The following is an 18,790-nucleotide window of genomic DNA, read 5'->3' as shown; positions in this document are numbered from 1 at the left end:
ATATATCCTTAATTATTAGTGAAATTGAGTTTTTTGAGTGTTTCTTGCCTGAATTGTAGTTCTATTTTTGTGAATTTCCTATTCATATTTTCCCATTTCTTTCTTCATGATTATTTGTCCTTTTAAATTGATTTATATATATTTATATAAAATTCATATGTATATAAAAGACTTTTCTCTTTGGCCAAAAGCATTTACTTAAGATTTTTTGTTGACTGTGATATACTAGAAAGAAGGTGAAAGGAATGGGGATTGAGGAGAGAAACATAAATTATATTGTTCTCTTATAGCATTGTTCTACAGAGATAGCTATTCTTGTTGTTTAGCAAAATAGCACTTTGTAAGATCTTAGAAAGATTATGAAACATAAGTTTTAAGGATTAAATGAGTATGTGTATAAAACCACTGGCTTTCAGTATGTTTCCCACTCACGTCTATGTTTTAGTTTATATTTTCATCCAGCATTTAAATGCAGGTTTCTAACTGAATCCAGTGGATATCGTTTATGCTAGACAAGTGATAAGGTATTACGTTTTAAAATTTGGTTCGTGGCATATTTACCCATCATTACATTTCTCTTGCTTACAGAACAGATCTTTATTCCTCATCAAGAATAGATAGGTATAAATGGTAAAACTTACAATTTCCTAAATTTAAACTACTACTATAACCTGATATCCAGTTCCAGAATGAATCTTATTGATTAAATTCCTATCAATATACAGATGTTTGAAATAAAACCAAATACCTTTCTCACCTGCACTTTTCACTCACTTACTTTTTTTAAAAATAAAAAAAAAATTTTGTCTGCGTTGGGTCTTCATTGCTGCACTCAGGCGTTCTCTAGTTGCGGCAAGTGAGGGCTACTCTTCGTTGTGGTGTGCGGGCTTCTCATTGCAGTGGCTTCTCTTGTTGCAGAGCACGGGCTCTAGGCGTGCGGGCTTCCGTAGTTGTTGCACGCGGGCTCAGTAGTTGTGGCTCACGGGCTCAGTAGTTGTGTCTCGCGGGCTTTAGGGTGCAGGCTCAGTAGTTGTGGCACACAGGCTTAGTTGCTCTGCAGCATGTGGGATCTTCCCGGACCAGGGATTGAACCCGTGTCCCCTGCATTGGCAGGCGGATACTTAACCACTGCACCACCAGGGAAGTCCTCACTCACTTTCTTTACCATGGAATGAAATATATTAATTCAGAATTCAAATGCATTGACCTCATTTTATTGTGTTTTGTTACTGTGCTTTGCAGATGTTGTATTGTGTACATATTGAAGGTTTGTGGCAATCCTGAGCAACTCTATCAGCACCATTTTTTCAACAGCATTTGCTCACTTCATGTCTCTGGGTCACATTTTGGTAATTCTCACAACATTTCAAACTTTTTAACTATTATTATATTTGTTATGGTGATCTGTGATCAGTAATATTTGAGGTTACTATTGTAATTGTTTTGGGGTGCCAAATTCAAAAATTTCAACATTTCAAGATAGATTTAGTAGATTATTTCCCTAGGCTCTTTTTTCACCTTATACTCGTGCTCATTGCAGAAATTTCCCCAGTGTACTGTAAATATTTCTATACATGTCTCTCCACTGTTTTGTTAGTATGGTGATAGCAGGATCGTTATTTTCTCCATGTCTTTAATGCCTAAAATAATTCATAAAATGTAGGAGGTTTACCCAAGAAACATTGGTTTTGTATATTTGTGGATGGAATACCTGCCATTGCTCACCAAATTAAATTAAATACACACCTTTGACTTGGTCCTGACCTATCTTTCGTGGTTCATCTTCAGTTCCTTCAACTCTCCAAATTGCCCGTGTGTTACAGATCACCATGCCTTTGGTAATTCTGTTTCTTCCATCATAAATGGCCTAATTCCTTTCTGCTTCCTTGTCCCACGTTGTCATTGTCCTAAAAGGCCTGTACAGTATAATGAAGGAGAATGGATTTTGGAGTTCTGCTTTGGATTTCAATCTAACTTCTGTTCTTTTCTAGTCCCATGAGTTTGGTAAAGTCACTCCCAGTTTTACAGTTGAAATGTAAAATGTTACCATCCTATTTCTCTCACAGAGTTACAGTGAAAATAAATCTGAGGTAATCATATGAAACTATGTTTCATAAATTGTATGCTAGAATGCAAATTTCTGGTCCATCTTTCTACATTTCCCTTTAAAGTTTCCTTCTTGGATCTCTCCTATTCACTTCTCTCCCTCATACTTTTCTATAATGAATGGAATGAGAAGTACAAAGTATTATCTTCAAATATAGGAACTTAGTTATGTACTACAGTTATTTGTGATTATTTTAGGACCAAGAGAATGTCCTGTTCATTTTTGAATACCTACAGCCTCTTTAAAAATAGTTTGCATAAAAATTAATGATGATTGGGACTTCCCTGGCAGTCCAGTGGTTAAGACTGCCTTCCAGTGCAGGGGGGTAAGGGTTCGATCACTTGTCGGGGAGCTAAGATCTCATATGCCTCACAGACAAAAAACCAAAACATAAACAGAAGCAATATTGTAACAAATTCAATAAAGACTTTAAAAATGGTCCACGTCAAAAAATCTTAAAAAAAAAATTAATGATGACTGGAGGGATAAGAGAAGATAATGGCTAGTGTAGCTCTGACTTTAGAATCGACAGTGTTCCTTCTATAGCAAAAAAAAAGAGGGAAAAAAGACTCCTTTGCTCTTATAAGTCTCATAAATTTAATTGTGATGATTCTTGATTATTTTGGAGGAATAATTTAAAAAGTAATAGAACAGTGCTTTGCTCCTCATGGAAAAACTGAATGATTATTCTGATGAGACCACAAACCACTGTTTTGTTTCTCTCCTTCCTTTTTTTAAAAGCCAGGATAGGAGTGGTTTACTTATTTCAAGAGTTTAAGTCTTAAGTCGTGTTTTGTTTGAAAGAAGTATTTTATTTTTATTTGAGTTCATGGAAATTTTGAAATTGCAGGTAATTTCTATTGATTTACATAAAAATAAGGAATGTTTCTCTCAGGAGTTACATAGACAGCTGTCTCCTGGATATCATCCTGCAGGTTGGTAGGTACTAGTTTCTCACTTGATTGTTGAGTCACTCCCAGAATCATGTAATTTGTCTCCTCTGCATAGAACAATAGCTTGCCCATCTCAGATACCTGGACAGGTGAGCTGTTGATCTCACCTTCTTCAGGCTTTCTAAGACTCCCTTTTACGCCTTTACCTCTGAAATGAATAGCCCTACTACCATGCAATCTATAATCATATAAATGTAATTGTGGCAAATGTAAATCCAAAGTTGTGCAATTAAAATATGAATAAAGTCTGATTTTATGAAGGTAATACAAAATTATGTAAATGCCCCAAATTGAATTTTTTTTTTCCAGAGTCACAGAATTCCAAAGTTGGCAGGCAGCATCGGTTGTGTTGACATTGTGACTGCTACATGACAGTGCCACTTTAGCTGGTGAACAGAGAGATCTGCCATCATTTGACAGGATTAGTTTCACAAATGCATATTTCAAGTTAAATGCGGCCTTCAGGATTCCATCCCTCAAATAAAATGCAACGATTCTGCATGCAAATGATAAAAAAAAAGGCTACACAGAAGTTGTGCATGATTGGTAATCTGTAATAAACAAGACATTTATATGGATGGATAAGAAAAAAGGGTGGAAGAAAAGTCAGAATCCAGGAATAGATCGTAGTAGGGGGGAATGAAAGAAGCCAGAATGAAGACATTCAGAACAGAGTGAACAAGGGATAGATATTTGATGCAGAGCAATGCTGAGTGCAGGGGGAGGGACGTGGGAGCACAGAGGGGGCTCTAGGTGCCCAAGAGGGCCTAACATTCAGGACAATATTAACCTTCCAACCATCCCATTTGGTCCATTTAGCTCTCAGATGGAACCAGGAAAGGCTAGAAAGGGCAAGAACAGAGACTCTGCTCAGAGCTTCAGCTCAGCAGCTGCCCTCCTGTCACCATCAGCACAACCTGGGGACAAAGATATTCAACTGGTTCCTGTCTATACTTGAATCTTCCTCCTGTATTAACTGAGTGAGGCTCTTCCCTGGCTCTGGTCTTGGCTTCTATTTCCTCCTTTGTTGTCCCTGGGATCTCTTTCATTCTGTCTTGGATAAATATGTGGGTTTATTCATTCCACATAAATAGTAATGCTAGCTACCACTGGGTGAGTACTTTGCGTCAGGCTTTGCCTCATGTACTTTATCCAGTGATACATGATACTTATCTCCTCCCCCAAAGGAGTACTGTCCTTAATACATTTCACTTTTTATACAACACGGAACATGGATGTCCAGTTTTGCAATATGAACATAATTTCAGGGGGAGTAACACCTATTAATTAAGAGCTTATGAGCAGGGTACTGTCAGGCAATGACTTCCATCCTCCCACAATGCTTTTGTGCTAAATGTTCGTTTGGTGTCTAGATCCCTACTCGTTGTGTTCTTGTATCCCAAGGTCTTGCATGCAAATTTAGTGCTTAATCTAAAAAAATACTGTGATTTTATGCAAAAACAGCTCCCCAGCACTTTGTGTAACTCCTTTTACACAATTTCTGGACAACCGTGAAATGGCAAGCACCGGTATTGCAGCTGCTCTAAGTTCCTAGTTGTTTAAGGAGGTTTATACATTTTATTAGTGTAATAATAGGTTTTATAGTTAACTGAATGTATAATTACAAGTGCATATTACCAGTTTGATGTTTGGGCTTAGATTTGTATCGATTGAAACACTGCAGTTTTAAAATTAATTACAAAGAGAGTTAATGGTCATTTAAGTTTTCCCACAGGAGGGAAAGTATCGGAATAAAGTATGCTTGGGTAGTGGGGGAAGATACATAATATGATAAGTGCTTTAGGAGAGGTGTGATGGGGACAGGATTTATTAACATGCCACTGATCCCTTGAAGAATTCCTGTCAGCAGTAGAAACATAAACAAATACCAGAAAACCAGCAAGATAAAATATGGGTAAAGATAAAATGTGGTGGACAAAGAGAGAGCATAAGTCATGTGGTCTGGGTACTGGGTTTTCTTCTTTCTTTTTAATTGGGGAATTGAACAAGTGACCCTGCCGTAGCTTTGGGGAATGAGAGAGACTGAGGTTGTACAGGACAGAGGCTTTAGAGAATTGTGGGTCATTAATTGGATCTGCTTTCAATGTTCTTCACAAGTCACAAATAAAAAATGGAGTTTGTTTTTAATTACTTTGGGTTGCTGGGCTGTTATTTATTTTTATTTTTATTTTTTTTTTGGTACGCGGGCCTCTCACTGTTGTGGCCTCTCCCGTTGCGGAGCACAGGCTCCGGACGCACAGGCTCAGCGGCCATGGCTCACGGGCCCAGCCGCTCCGCGGCATGTGGGATCTTCCCGGACCAGGGCACGAACCTGCGTCCCCTGTATTGGCAGGCGGACTCTCAACCACTGCACCACCAGGGAAGCCCTGTTTTTTCTTTTTAAATGACACTCCATGGAGAGACTAAATAATGTGGGACCTGGGAAGTGTTCAGGATGGACAGATACACAGTGTGATAGGAGAGCAGACATCGGAGGTACCAAATCAGACTGAAGTGGGAGGAGGGCAGACAGGGATTCTGAAGGAAGCGGAGGCATTTGAAAGAAGGAACTATCGACCTGAATCCTGAAGAAGGAGCAGGGTGTTTCCTTTGATGGCCTCTGCCCGACCTTCTACTTGAAAGATCCTAAAATGCAGTAGAAGAAGAAGGCCTCTGGCCCCAGTTTGCCTGGATTCTCATCCCTATGGCCTTTGCTAATTGATTTCTCTGGGCTTAATTTCCTCCTCTGAAAAATGGGAGCAAATGGAATTACCTATCTTACAAGGTTATTGTAAAAGTTATTATATTAACATGTACCTGACACAAAGCAGCGTAGTATAAATGTGAACGATCGTTCTTTCAGCACGCAGCAAAGCAAAAGGGAATAAAACATATGCAGGGCAACAGCAGGCAGTTTTGAATAACTGAAATTCAGAGTGTGGGCAGGAGTTGAGGCTGAGGGACAGAAAGGGACAAAAGAATTCGGCTTTTATCCTAAATGCAATGGGAACAATTGAAGGGTTTTGATGGCTATCAAAGAGGCTTGTGCAAGTTTCCTGATGGGAGGGACTGGTGGCGGGTAGAGCTGGGTGTTGCCAAGGAGTACTACCCAGAACTTCTGCTGCCAATGTCCCTGTCCTCATGGTGAGACACAGCCACCCGCTGCGTCTGCAGGAGACCCTCCAACACTAGCAGGTAGGTCTGGTTCAGTCTCCCCTGGGTTCACTGCTCCTTCCCCTGTGTCCCGATGTGCACACTACTTTGTGAGTGCCCTCCAAGAGTGGAGTCTCTGTTTCCCCCAGTCCTGTCGAAGTGTTGCAATCAAATCCCGCTAGCCTTCATAGTCTGATTCTCTAGGAACTCCTCCTCCTGTTGCCAGACCCCCAGGTTGGGAAGCCTGATGTGGGGCTCAGAACCTTCACTCCAGTGGGTGGACTAATGTGGTATAAGTGTCCTCCAGTGTGTGAGTCACCCACCCAGCAGTTATGGGATTTGATTTGATTGTGATTGCGCCCCTTCCACTGTCTCCTTGTGGCTTCTCCTTTGTCTTTGGACGTGGGGTATCTTTTTTGGTGAGTCCCAGAGTCTTCCTGTTGATGATTGTTCAGCAGTTAGTCGTGATTCCAGTGCTCTCACAAGAGGGAATGAGAGCACATCCTTCTACCCCGCCATTTGAACCAGTCTTTATGCTTTACTTCTAATGGAGGTGGTATTGCTGGGTAAGAAAAGATGCTGAAGGAGGCTAATGCTGCCAGGGAACCTGGCTGTTGGGCCCTGCAATCACTGTGCTCAGGCTGGGCATGAAGTTGCTTATTGGGTTAAAAGAGCAGGCAGCTAGTACTTAAAGTAGCCAAGGTTTGGGCTGAGTGTTTTTTGTTTTGTTTCGTTGCCTTTTAAATTTTTTAATGAACTTCGTTTTTTAGAATAGTTTTAGATTTACAGAAAAACTGACACGATGGCATGGAGAGTCCCCACAGACCTGTACCCAGTTTCCCCTATTAGTAACATCTTACATTAGTATAGTATGTTCGTTATGATTAATGAACCAATATTGATACATCATCATTAACTAAAGCCCGCAGTTGACTCATATTTCCTTAGTTTTTACCTAACGTCCTTTTTCCATTGCAGGATCTCATCCAAGAAACTACATTACATATAACTGTCATGTCTCCTTAGACTCCTTTTGGCTGTGGCAGTTTCTCAGGCTTTCCTTGTTTTTAGCGACCTTGCCAGTTTTGAGGGGTACTAGGCAGATATTCTGCAGATGTCCCTCTATTTGTCTCCTGTTTTTCTTGTGATTAGACCAGGTTATAGGGAGGAAGACCAAAGAGGTGAAGTGTCAGTTTCCTTGTATCATATCAAGGACTCATAGTATCAATGGATTGCCTTGTACAGTCATTTTGTTTCTTGGACTTTTTTTTTTTTTTTTAACATTTTTATTGGCGTATAATTGCTTTACAGTGGTGTTGTTAGTTTCTGCTGTATAACAAAGTGAATCAGCTATACATATACATACATCCCCATATCTCCTCCCTCTTGCATCTCCCTCCCACCCTCCCTATCCCACCCACTAGATGGTCACAAAGCATGGAGCTGATCTCCCTGTGTTATGTGGCTGTTTCCCACTAGCTATCTATTTTGCATTTGGTAGTGTATATAAGTCCATGCCACTCTCTCACTTTGTCTCATCTTCCCCTTCCGCCTCCCCATGTCCTCAATTCCATTCTCTACGTCTGCATTTTTATTCCTGTCCTGCCCCTAGGTTTTTCAGAACCTTTTTTTTTTTTTAGATTCCATATACATGTGTTAGCATACAGTATTTGTTTTTCTCTTTCTGACTTACTTCACTCTGTATGACAGACTCTATGTCCATCCACCTCACTACAAATAACTCAATTTCATTTCTTTTTATGGCTGAGTAATATTCCATTGTATATATGTGCCACATCTTCTTTATCCATTCATCTGTCAATGGACACTTAGGTTGCTTCCATGTCCTGGTTATTGTAAATAGAGCTGCAATGAATATTGTGGTACATGACTCTTTTTGAATTATGGTTTTCTCAAGGTATATGCCCAGTAGTGGGATTGCTGGGTCATATGGTAGTTCTATTTTTAGTTTTTTAAGGAACATCCATAGTGTTCTCCATAGTGGCTGTATCAATTTACATTCCCACCAACAGTGCAAGTGGATTCTCTTTTCTTTACACCTTCTCCAGCATTTACTGTTTGTAGATTTTTTGATGATGGGCATTCTGGCTGGTGTGAGGTGATACCTCATTGTAGTTTTGATTTGCATTTCTCTAATGATTAGTGATGTTGAGCATCCTTTCATGTGTTTGTTGGCAATCTGTATATCTTCTTTGGAGAAATGTCTATTTAGGTCTTCTGCCCAGTTTTGGATTGGGTTGTTTGTTTTTTTGATATTGAGCTGTATGAGCTGCTTGTAAATTTTGGAGATTAATCATTTGTGCATTGATTCATTTGCAAATACTTTCTCCCATTCTGAGGGTTGTCTTTTCATCTTGTTTATGGTTCCCTTTGCTGTGCAAAAGCTTTGAAGTTTCATTAGGTCCCATTTGTTTATTTTTTTTTAATTTCCATTTCTCTAGGAGGTGGGTCAAAAAGTTTCTTTCTGGGATTTATGTCATAGAGTGTTTTCTATGACATTTCTTATGTTTTCTATTTTTGTGTATGGTGTTAGGGAGTGTTCTAATTTCATTCTTTTACATGTAGCTGTCCAGTTTTCCCAGCACCACTTATTGAAGAGGCTGTCTTTTCTCCACTGTATATTCTTGCCTCCTTTATTAAAAATAAGGTGACCATATGTGTGTGGGTTTATCTTTGGGCTTTCTATCCTGTTCCATTGATTACTTCCTCTTTTGGGGGCCAATCTGTATGATACTCCAGCAAGAGAGTGGATAAAATTGTGCCCCAAACTATAAATTAAATGAGAATTATCCAAACTCTGTGCTGTGAGACAGTGGAGTGCTTTGTGAGGTTAACGGTGTTGAGATGAGGTGTGTTTCTTCTTGTAAATTTCACTGGGTTATACACTATTAATTTTCAGGGATAGCAGATATAGACACAACTTTCTAAAAGTTTATTGATTATGGAGAACACCTCTTGGCATGCCCCAGGATACCAATATTCTACTGAATATAGCTTGGGATATACGGCATCAAATCATAGTCTTAGAAGGTAATTCCAGCTCATTCCTCTGTCTCTTGAATGGGTATGTATAAACAATTTCAGAATTAGATGTTCAATTGTCTCATCTAGAGAAAATTCCTTATAAATCATCTTATTATCTTAGTTTCTTTAGAGTTAGAACACCTCTGTCAGGTGGACTCCCTCATGCAAAGGAAGTTGCTTCCCTAATCCATGTAATTAACAAAAGCCAAATGCACATCTGCCTATCTTTTCCAAAGGCCAGCCATGGGGCCTAGAGTTTCCAAATATTTATTTTATGTTTTTCTTAGGGGATTATTTCTTGAAGTCTCTGTTAAAATGGAGCCAAGACTTAGATCAGCCATAAATCCCAGGGACTGGATTTATCGGAGACCTTTAGAACTTAGATGGTAAACACGGAATCCTAAGAAGAAGGACATAAAGACGTAGGACAAGGCACAGTTCCCAAGAAAGCAGAGTTAGTGAAGTGGATTCCAAAGCATGATCCTAACTTTTCCAAAAGGCTCTGTTGGGCTGCAAGCCTCATAGTTGCCCAGCCTCAAGATCAAAGAAAGAACCCGGAGACAGCAACAGAGATATCAATGGTTTATTGGATAGGGGGATCTTACATGTCTGAAGCAAAAGGGCCTGGAGTGACACCCCACTGTGTACAGAAGATGGCAGACAGGACGTGGCAGCCATCTTCACTACTCAGAGGAGGAGGAGGCTGCCATTTATAGGGGCGTTGACATCAGAGTGACTCATCAGTTACCAGGGAAACCAGCTGCAGGGGCAGGGAGCAAACACGTGGGTAGTTACTGATTAAGAGAATTGGATAGTCATGTGAGTGAAGTAGGGACTGGTCAAGCAGGGGATATACAGAGAGCAAGAGAATAGCCATCTTGAATGGCCTGACCACAGAGGCTCCTTTCAGGCAGTGGGTCTTTGTGGGATGATGGTAGAGGCCTTCCAAAATGGAAAAGAAACAGCGGATGAAGAAGAGAATGGAGTCCTTAAATAACTTCCTCTGTGAACAATCTTGCCCCCAAAGATTTATCAAGACTTCCTGAATCCCCAAGGATAACAAGCATCTAAAACACCACCAACAGCCACACCGAATCCACCGAAACTCTTCAGGCACACTTAGGTGGAGAAAAGGTGGCTAAGACACGATTTCTTTGTGGATTGTATCTTTCTTGATGTCTGGCCAAATTTGCAGCTTCATATAATTTACACTCATGATTTCGTGAAGCTCAGGATTTAAAATCTTTCGATTCTACGATTTTTGACAGGTTTGCTCTGTCATCCTCCTTCATGTTTCCCTTTGTATGTTCAGCTCCAACAGGTGCAGATTTGCCAAAATGAATGTTAATTGCCTATTTACTGTCTCCCGGCTTGTTCAATTTACTCACAGATCATTTCCTATTCAGAGACCTGCAGCAGTTTGTCTCTCATTTACTTCCTTAATCGGTTCAGGTCCTAGGAAAACCACATTTATAAAAACGTACCCTTCTAAAACCTCACTTTCCTCCACAAAACCCCTCCTGCTCTCAGAGCTGAGCTAGTCCTGTTGAAAAGCAGACAGCAAGAAACCAAAGGAATTAAAACATCCCTGGGCTGAATATCCCTTAGAGCCAGTCATCAAGAAACAAAGAACCAATAACTCTGCAGATACATTTTTCAACAAGCTTAATTCGACCTTCTTAATTTCTCATCCATTCAAGGGTTTTCCTGGAGTTCATCCCTTCCACTTAGTAGCTCAGTAGTACGTTTCGGTTTCATCTCACTGATTTCATCACCCTAAATCATTCATTCCATTTATTCTGATGGCGAAGCCAAGGAAGGAAGACGAGCAGAAAGCAAATACTGTGGCTTATCATGAGAGACTGCTTAACGGGTCTCGATCGGGGATGAGATGAAAAGTATTCTTGGGTTTATGGGGGTACTTAGAATATATGTTCCCAGGTCACTAAACTATGTGTTTGCAGTTGAAAACTCATACTTGGTTTAAGATTTCAATTTCCCCTTTTAGATATAAAATGCATATATATATATATATATATATATATATATGAATACATATATATTTTTTTCCTCATTAGCTGTATTGAACTATTAATAGGAGTCAGAGAAAAAAGAATTTGTCAACATCTATAGTATTAGTGAATATATGCCCAACCTAGGAAAGGGGAGTTGGGGAAAGGTACTATAGTTCTGAGATTTCCTATTTGCAAATATAAAAGCTCTATGCACAGAGGTGATGTGTGCCTGGATTTTGGCATCATGATGCCTTTATATCAGGCATAATCAGTATGCTGTTCACACATGCAAGCCTCAGCATTGGGTAAGACTAGATAAAGGCCATTATCACGTAATCTGATTTGATTGGACCAGTATACCTGGATCTGCATTGACCTAGATCAGAGAAAGCTACAGCTTAAGTGATAAGCACAAAGGCATGGCTTACAGTTGGCTGTTCAGTATGGTAGCTGCTAGCCATGTGTGGCTATTTAAATTTAATTGTCAACTGATTAAACTTAAATACAATTAAAAATTTAGTTCCTGAATCACACTAGCCTCATTTAAAGTGCTCAGTAGTCGTATGTGGTTAGTAGCTACTATATTGGGCAGGACACATGTAGACTAATCCCCTCATTTCAGAAAATCTTTTGAAGGACACTAGGGGAGTACCATTGTTTTATGGATATTCAGAGCACTTAAGGTAGCTCTGCCCGCCCCCCCAGAATATTCTAGTCTTTATGTCCTCGAAGCAGCCATATCAGAAGAAATAACTGACTTCAACTAGATAGGAACTTCCCTTCTTACCATCTGAAGGAGCATTGCATTGAGGTCTTTGTGGGCGGGGTCAGGAGTGGGGAGATTTTATTTCCAAATATGGAAGGACTAGGTAACAAAGGAATTTTCTAGTGCAAGAATATATCTCCTCCTCAGAGACTTTATTTTTTCTCATGGGAAGGCTGAAACAAGTACATATTGATGTCCTTTTCTCCATTTATTAGAAATCATCTTACTCTGTAGTTTAGTGAGACACCCACCTCTGCCATAGTGTGTTTTGCACTTGTGATTTACAGATGTAAATATGATCTTGTTTCTTATCTTCACCTTATTTCTTAATCTAACTACACACCCTCCAGGTTGTTCTACCTCCTCTTTTTCCAAGAGTTGTCTTTTAGGAATTCTTTCTAAACCTTCTGATTTCCTACCCACTTATTTGTTTCCTATCATTCTACCTACATGTATGTGTCTGGCTTCAGGACTGGCCATTTTGCTTGAAAACAAAGCAAAACAAAACAATTTCAGCTGCTTGAAAGAGGCCATCACTATTTCCATGAACACGATCCTTGTTCTCAGTCCCTCATCTCTTCCAAGAGTTTGATTTGATGTGCTCTCTTCCTTTGAGGGCTACAGATCACTTAGGTGAGACTATTTATGTGAGTTTAATAATAAATGGTTAAAAAGTAACTTTAAAGTGAAAATGTGGGGAAAATAGAGTAAACAATTTTTATAGGTGTAATAATTTCAATAGTGTTTAAAAGAAAAGGCATAGAAAAGTTTGAAAACAATAGGCCACATTAACAATGGCTATCACTGTGTGGAAGAAATATGGACATGTAAATCTTCTTTATACCATTTTGCATTAAAAAACACTTTCTTATAAGAAAACCATTTGAAACAGCATCTATATGGCTACGATTGTGCTGTAAGAATTATTTTCATTTCTTTGTTCCCTTCTAACCTGTACCAACATATTTGTATAATTATATTTGTGGTCTGCATGCAATTTTGTTTTTCTGTTTCTCTTAAAGAAATGGATAAATACATTTCAAGTAAGAAAACATGAATTGTATGTCAAAAAAAGAAAAGACATAAATCTAGCTCTGGAGACCTTGATGTCTAGAGAGGAAAATAATAAACAAGCTGTATCTTGATAAATGTAGAATAGAGGCACAAAGTTCCATAAAAACATAGAAGAGAACAAAACTGGACAAGACAGAAAAGGTTTTATTTAAAAAAAAAAAAAAGACATTCAGATTGGCTCGAGATTCCACATCACTATACTGATTAATTTTTTAACAGCTTCATTATATTTCAATCAAATGACATGTCAGATTTTACTTAACCTAATTGTCTAATTATAAGTATAATAATGTCAATGTCTTAGTTACTTTCAAGCTTTCACTACCTTAGGTAGTGTTACTACGGTCAACCTTAATTCAAAAATCCTACCTCTAGGAATTTAGCTAAAAGAAATTGTTTTAAAAAATTGAGATAAAAACCTGCAGTATTACACTGGTTACCTGTAATTTATAAACATTTTCTTGACTGTCATTATATGTTACCAAATTATTATTATTATTACCTTAATTATGATTATACAAATTTATAAATTTTGCACTTACTTTGGTCCTTGCTTCATCCTTTAATATTTTTGTCCTTTGGTCTTTTTTGGCCTTGGTTTCTTCTTCTTTCCCATTTTTCTGATCCACCATATGTCCGTACTAAACATTCTTGGTACATGCTTTGGCTCAAAAATCAGATATTGAATCATCAGTTGTTACCCGGACTTCTAAGTGAGCAATTCTGAGTAGCCCATATAGTGACTAAGAGATCAACTTAGTCTTGGCTTGAGTTATATTTTAATTCAAAGGAAACTAGTTTATATGTATATATATAATATATATGTATTTACTACTTCTGTGTGGTGAAAGCCATCATAAAGAATCAAGTGAATCATTAAAAATATGGACAAATGAAGCAAGCAGTAATATTCACAGTATATAAGTACTCAAGAACATTTACATAAAAATGACAACTCTAGATAAAAATGTACACTAACCATAGAAATGTTTCATAGAAGTACAATTGAATCATAAACATATGAAGGAATCTTGTACGAAATCAGACAAATGCATGTCAAAACAGTGAGATACCATTTTCTTTTCCCAAGAGAAAGACAAAAGTTAGAAACGATTGCTATACACTGTAAGCAAGAGTGTGGAAAAAAGACACTTGACACAGTGTCGGTGGACAGAAACAGCTCTTTAGAAGGCAATTTGGTAGCAACTCTGAGCATTTTAAATGCACATACTTCATCAGGCAGTTTAGGCTGATTTATGCTCTTGTGTTCAAGAACAACACAACTGCAGTCATTTACAACCACAAAGGCTTATTATTTTTTTTTTGGTCTTCCTACATATCCATCATGGGTCAGCAGGCACCCAGGCTGGTGGAACAGTCTCTATATGGGGCATCTTGTGGCAGCGGGAAAGAAAACAAGCGCATGCTAGTTTCTAAAGTGCCTGCCCAAATCCCTTCTGCCGACACTTTATTGGCCGTAGCAAGTCACATGACCAAGTCTGTTGTCTATGGAACAGGGAATCATAATCTCCTGTGAGTGAGACAGTCTGCAGAGGGGAGGGGGAGGAGGGGGGGCAAGTGTTCTGAATAACAACACATTTCTCATGTATATCTTTATCTTCTCACCAAGCAGTTCCTCTCTGAAATCAGCTATTCCACAAAACCATCTGGACAAATGCTCAAAGATAGATAACCAAGGGTGTGTATTGAAACCTTATGCATAACAGTATAAAGGGGAGACAAACTGGTATTCTAGGCAACTACCATAAAGAATGGAGTAGCGCTGCATGTACTAATAATGTACTTACATGGAAGGATGCATAGGTTATACTCAGTTAAAAAAATGTAAGTTAAGAGACAGTGTACTCATTTCCTATTGCTGCTGTGACAAATTACCACAAATTTTCATGGCTAAAAACCACACACATTCATTTTCTTACAGTTCCGGAGGTCAGAGGTCTAGAATCAAGGTGTCAGCAGAACGGTTTGCCTTCTTCAGGGAACACTCAATCAATTTCCTTGTCTTCCTCCGTATCTGAAAGCTGCCTGCACTCCTTGGTTTGTGTCCCCTTCCTGGAGTCACTCCAACCTCCTGCTTCTGTCATAACATTTCCTACCTCTAACTCTGATCCTCTTGCCTCCCTCTTCTAAGGACCCTTGTGATTATATGGGCTCACCCAGGTAATCCAGGGTAATCTCTCAATCTCAAGATCCATAACTTAATCACACCTGCACAGATCTTTTTGCCATGTAAGTGAATATATTCATACGATTCAGTGATTAGAATGTGGACATCTTTGGGGTCCTTATTCAACCCATCACAAATAGTACTGATACAATAGAAGTCAATATTTAGGCACACAAACATATAGACACACATGCACGTGTACATACAATATATGTATGGATAATGAAAAGAAAGTCTGGAGGAAAATGTGACAAATTATTGACATAGTTATCCCTAGGGGCGGGAGTAGAAATAGGGTAGGAGGTGGGAAAAATTGTACTTTTTACTTTGTACGTTTCTGTACTATACTATTCTGTACTATTTAATATTTTAGAGGAAATCCATGAAATAAAACATGTAATTAACATGTAATTAAATATGTTAAAATGTGTTTACTAGTATTGATCTAAATAGACCAATGGAACACTTCTTATGAATTTCATATTTTACGTTTTCACTGAAAGCTCTGCTTATATTTTAGTGTTAATAGAAAGAATTAATTATAGTTATATGAGCTAATACAATACCTTGGACACCTCTGTCTTCTGAATCATAGTTTGGGCATTTTAAACTTAGAGAAGGTTTAAGGAACTTAGGTATATTATTATTTTAATTTATTTACTTACTGTTATTTTGTGAGACATCCTCTGTCTAAATCAAATGGTAGGAATCCTCTCCCTAGAAAATTACACCTCAAACTTTACATGATTATCATCTAATTTTAGGAGTTCAAGTTGCCCATTGATTCCAGTTTTCAAACCTCTGGCCCTAAAACTGTTGCAGAAATAAATATTGTCTTTCTTAGAAACTTATTGCTGAAAAAACCCGAAGTTATAATGAAGTTACCCTGTAAGGGGCAAATTCTATTCTGGAGCTGCACTGTCCCATCAAGTAGCTACTAACCACATGTGTCTATTGGAATTTGAATTTCAATTAATAAAAATTAAGCGATTCAATTCAGTTTCTCAGTCATACTGACCGCGTTTTTCATGCTCAGTAGCCCATGGAGCTAGTGCCTGCCATATTGGATAGCACAAATATGGAATATTTCCATCACTGCAGAAAATTGTGCGGAGCAACACGGTTCCAGATCAGGTACTCCAGGCTACAAAGTGAATAAAGATGAAATTTAGATTAAATTATTCTAAATAATCAATGATTTAGAAAGAATCTATATTTCTTCAGCTGTAGGCACTGTCATATAGGTTATCTTATTTATTCCCTGTAACAGTTGTGTGAGGGAAGTAATATCTTTATTTTACAAACCTGGGCCCAAGCAGTTTGAATTCAGATGGTGAACTTCGGTATAACCTGCATTTTCAAACCCAGATCTTGGTCGTGCTTAGTGAGCTGTCGGAACTACTCTAAGCTGCCTTTCCTATTCGGGTGCTTCAGGCTGACACACCTCTGGAAAATAGAATTTTAAAGCTTTCCACCAGCATAGGTCTCACATTCATTTGTTCTGCATAGACTATTTTCTGACTATTTTCTCATATGTTTGTACTTACAGTAACGGGACATCTTGCCTACGGGTATGCTGGCAAATAGCCAAGGCTCAACGATTGTAAAGCTTATTCGAGTTGGCACCAGGAAGTGTGTTTCTCTCCCTCTGCCTACAAATGGTACCTCCTTGCTTAGCCTCTGGATCAAGCCATTGTTGGAATTTGAAATTATACTATCGAGGATATTTCAAGGGAAAAACTGATACACAAGAGAACCCCTATTATAATCATCAATGGTGCAAGAATAGCTTTGAAACATTGCCTGTGCTTGGAATTCTCTGAAAAGTGAGACTTTAAACAGGACCTAGAATAAATTTGAACTCATCCTTGTTTACAAAATATCTTTTGATAAATTAGAGTTGGAGCTAAAAATAATAATTTGTAAATAGGGCTTTCCTGGGTCATTATGTGAGGAGTTCACTAAAACCAAGACCCCAGCCAAGGGGCCAGGTGAGATCTGAATCTCATTGCTCAGCTCACCAAGCCACGAGTAGTTCAGGTCTGGGTTTGTCAAGGGAAGGGCTGGCTTTTTCTAATCTGCCTATAGGTACCATTGGCTTGCCAAGCCATATTGTCATAGGAACTTTTCCACTGAAAAGAAGTCCACACAGAGGGTAAGGCTTTTCTGATTTTCTTGAAAGTATCATACATGTAGATGTAGTTAAAAGTTTTTTTGAATGATGTTTTATCACAATTATAGATTTAAAGAGCATCAAGTAGGAAAGCCTGGGACTCACCATAGGATTTAAGTGACACACTGTGCCCGTATTAGGGAGAGATGGATGTTTTGAATATTGATGCTCAAAAGCACTGGTAAAGGAAAATAAATCCTAGAAAAGAGAACTCTGGATAAAGATCAATTCATCTGTTTATTCAATAATTCATTTTGAAGAGAGGCAGCTGTGTGATAGTACATTACTTTTCAAGTTGTGATCTGCAGAGCCCTTTAGGGGTTACCTGGGTGGAAATGAGGCTGGGAGAGAGTAGGACCATGCACGCCTCAGGTCCCCCACCTCTGCTTAAAACAGAGCAGCTCAAGAGTTACTCCATTTTACATACGGGGTTTCTAACATTTGAAGAAACCTTCATGGCTAAACTCTATTTAAAAACAGCTACCTTAGAAACTTTATTATAGCTGATTCACATAATTTGTCCAGCTGTGTCTTCTGTGATATCACCTACCAACCTGACCCTCAGATCTCACAGGGAAGCTCAAACATCTTAAAACCATCATTTTTTCACAAGTGTACATTTTTGCAGTCTGTTCCCTCTTCCTACAGTAAACTGTCCTCTGAGTCTCATCTGGTGCACTCTTGTTCACCTTCGAAGGTCTCCCTTTCTTACTTGGCCTGATATTCTTACCCAGTTATGCAGCCCCCTCCTCTGAGTGCCTGTAGCATTTTGAATAAAGATTTCATTATATTTCTATAAACAAAAACATAATAAAACATGCTGCAATTATCTTTTTATACATCTTGTTGGGCAAGGATTATATAAGATTTGCCTTTTATATAATCCAACATCTATTAGAGCTGCAGTAAAAGCTGGCTGAACGAGTAAATATATAAATGAATGGAAACCACTGAAAATTTCCACACCTTGAAAGCGTGAATGGTTTAATGTGGTTTAACAACAGTTTCTCCACCCAAAGAGACTTTTTCAGAGCCAAGAAGACACTTTACCAACAGGTAAAGATCCAGGAGGTGATGCAAAACCAGCCCCAATTCTCTTATCTGATCCATTCTACAGTAAGTTCCTCCCTCCACCCTTTAGACCTCGGCACTGGGAAGGTTTTGCTCCTTGAAGCTTGAGAATACCTTTCAACTGTAGAGTGGCGTTTATGGCCACCCCTCCCCATAACAGCTCGAATTGGAACATTAGTAAGTGGAAGCTTTGGAAGTTGCCAGACAGATTCTGTAACTGTTTTCTTTCCCAATGCTATTAACTC

The sequence above is a fragment of the Delphinus delphis genome, chromosome 21, assembly GCF_949987515.2.
Source record: "Delphinus delphis chromosome 21, mDelDel1.2, whole genome shotgun sequence".
Lineage (NCBI taxonomy): Eukaryota > Metazoa > Chordata > Mammalia > Artiodactyla > Delphinidae > Delphinus > Delphinus delphis.
The sequence above is the reverse complement of the archived record's forward strand: the minus strand, read 5'-3'. Positions refer to the sequence as shown.